We start from the raw sequence: 3,248 nt of genomic DNA, 5'->3' as shown, positions 1-3,248 counted from the left end.
ATTTAACACAGAAGCCTTGAAAGATGTGAATGTCACACCTAGGCCTAGCTTAGAAGACAGAGGCTCAAGCAAGAACTGCTAGAGCTTGCGGGCCAGGGACTCAGACTGTGCTGGCTTGACAGGCCTTCAGGGTAGGAGTGAAGTGAGGTATGCAGGAAGGTGACTGCCTGCATCCTGCAGTGTTCCCTCCCTGTGCTCAGTGAGGCCTGACCTACCTTCAACCTGGAACAAAACGGGGAGGGTGAGGGGGGGGAATGGAAACGCAAATGAGCGGCGGGGGGGGGGAATGTGTGCGTGCGTGTGTGCGTGCGTGCGTCTATCTGTCTAGGGTGGCGCGATCTAGATCATCCCAATAAGAATGCCTGGGCCCAGCGTGGTGATACGCGCCTTGCCTGTAATCCCAGCACTCAGGAGGCTGATGCAGGAGGATGGTTGCGAGTTCAAGACCAGCCTGGGCTACAAAGGGAGCTCAAGGCTAGCTTGAGATGCACAGCGAAACCCTGTCTCAACAAGACAGACAGACAGACAGACAGACAGAAAGAAAGAAAGAAAGAAAGAAAGAAGAAAGAGAAAAGAAAATGTGCTTTTCCCCCACAGTGGCAGAAGAATCATTTTGGAACGGGGGCAGGATCCCCAGAATAGGAAGCAGAGGCCAACAGCTCTTCCTGCAGGCGGCCTGCGGAGGCGGAGGCGAGAGGGGCCCGGAGCCCCGCTGCCCCGCCCGAAGCGCGGTGCTGCCCTCTGCCGGCCGCGGCTGGAGGCGCCCGGGGCCGCCGCCCCCGCCGGGAGTGTCCCTCGGTCTCTTCCCGAGGCGCCGGGCTGGCGGTGCCTGCAGAGCTGCCGGCCGCGGTCCCCAGCCCCAACGCAGACGCCTCCGCCCCTTGTGCCCAGAGGACGCTCACTCGGAGTCGGGGCCGCGACCCTGGCTGAGCCCCCGGGAGGCGCGGCTTCGTAGGCGGTGTTTTGGGGGAAAGCAGGGAGGAGCCAGTCCTGGGCGCAGCCCCCTATCTGGGGAGAGGCAGACGCTTCCGGGAGTGTTGACCTTTTTCAGATGCGCAGTGGGAAACGCGGGTCGGAATTCAGATATGACAAAAGCTAGAGAGCCTGCAGTTCTTTTTTTGCGGAACCGGGGATTGAACTCAGGTCTTGTGCTTGCCAGGCAAGCGCTCATTCTACTGAGCCATCTCCCCGGCCCGAGCCTCCAGTTCTGAGCCTCCAGTTCTTGTGGGGGGCGTAAGGGGGAGGTGTTTCATTTTGTTTCGTTGAGACAGCATCCACCTGTAGCTCAGGCTTGCCGTGAGCTCACGCTGTCCTTGAGCGCGCAGCGACCCTCCTGCTTTGGCCTCCCGGGTGCAGGGAGTAGGGGCGCGCACCACATGCCTGACCAAATCAAATGCGACTCCTTGGTGACACAGATTTTTTTTTTTTTTTTTTTTTCTTGGTGGAACCGGGGATTGAACTCAGGCCTTTGCGCTCGCCAGGGAGGCACTTATTCTACTGAGCCATCTTCCCGGCCCCAACACAGACTTCTTGAAGATTCCCTCCTCTACCTGGGGTCAGATGGAAGAGGAGACTCAGAGGATGGGGAACGAATTGAGTCCATGAACCTTTCAGCTGGTACTGTTGCAGGCAGCCAAGTTAGATAGAAATATTATAGGCAGTCAGATAGGGCCAGGCCCTCAAGGATACAAGATGGAAGACAAGGTGACCTTGCAACTTTTGGAAGAGACAGACACTCCTATATGGGTGGGCCACATCTCAAGACCAAGACAAAAAAGAGAAAACACAGCTACATACTTCCCTGGGGATGGGCATCAGGGATTGATATTCTAAATAGGTATCAATTACCTTGAAAGAGCCCAAATGAGTCACTAGCACAACCCCCAACAGGAAGAGACCCTGTCCCACGTTCATGCCCACTTGCCACGTGACTCCAGCTTCCCCATTTGGTATTGGATTTAATCAATTTTACCTGAGCAATGGAGTTTATAATCTCATTGGTTGACCATAGTTTTGTCCCACCTCATCCCCACCTAAGCGAGTTCCCACGTCTTCTCCACCACCTTAGACCCGCCTCACAGCATGGTTCTCCTCTCTAAAAGTCCCTGGAAGGGACGGCTTCCTGGGGAACTATCCACTGGGGTTCCCCCTTCCTGTCCCTCTCTTGGACAGGAGCTTTCTTTCCCTCAATAAACATATTCTGCTCATAGCCTCCGTTTGTTCCTAAAATTCATTCTTCAGTTTTAGAGAACACGAACTCGCCCAGGTCAGGTGGGGAGATCATTTTCCCCTATGTCATTTGGAGGGTCCCTGTATCATTTGGAGGTCCGGTTTTCTCCCTGTACCAGTAGCAGGGCCCCGATGAGGACCTGCAGTCCCAGCGACCATCAAAGGAGAAGGTGGGGCTGCGGCGGGCGAGGGCGGGAGCGCAAAGACCAACAGGTGCAGGCTGTCCCCTCGGGCCGCTCCGACTCGGGGCCGCCTTGCGTTTCCTTCGCAGCTGCTGGTGTCGCGATCACCGTCTACTAGTCAGTCTGCAACCAGAGTGGGAGGAATCCGCCGCGGAAGGCGCCCTGGAGGACAGGGCAGCTGGGGAGGGCAGGCGCCAAGGCCCGGCGGAGGGTGAAGGGCCGCGGGGATGGAGGGCTCTCGAAGAGTGGGGTCGCCAAGGGCACCCCAACAGGGACACCCGCAGAAGGACCCGGGAGTCCACACTCCACCGGTTGGCGCGCGACCTGGCAGTAGTTCCCTGAGGTCATATTTTCCAGCTAAGTGTTTCTCCTCCCTCCTTCCCTCCCTCCCTCCCCGCGGCCGGGCCCTCCTTCCCTGTTTCCTTCCTTCTTTTTTCTTGCAGTACCGCGGATGGAGCCCAAGGTCTTCGTACTGAGCTACATCCCTGGCCTTTTCCAAAACGGTCTCCCTAAGTCTAAATTTCTCAGACTTGGCTTAAACTCAAAGGTCTTTCTGCCTCAGCCTTCTAAAGCGTCAGGATGACAGGCACAGTAGCACTCCCCAGCCAAGCACTACTGTCTAGTAGATGCCACCCTTTTCACACAGCCCACATCTGCCAGAGCAAGGGGACCCCACGCCCACTCCTGGGGTGGTCCCTGAGTGGCACAACCAGTCTGGGGATTCCAGTGCAGCCCCCGCGCAGGGCACCTGGGCCCTCAGAGGAGGCTCCACCGTGGAGACAGCAAACTTTCACTCACCCCACCTACATGGCAGCCTTGGTGGCGGGATGCAGGTTT

This window comes from Octodon degus, unplaced genomic scaffold (assembly GCF_000260255.1).
Source record: "Octodon degus isolate 3935 unplaced genomic scaffold, OctDeg1.0 scaffold00020, whole genome shotgun sequence".
Taxonomy (NCBI): domain Eukaryota; kingdom Metazoa; phylum Chordata; class Mammalia; order Rodentia; family Octodontidae; genus Octodon; species Octodon degus.
This window is presented reverse-complemented; position numbering follows the sequence as displayed.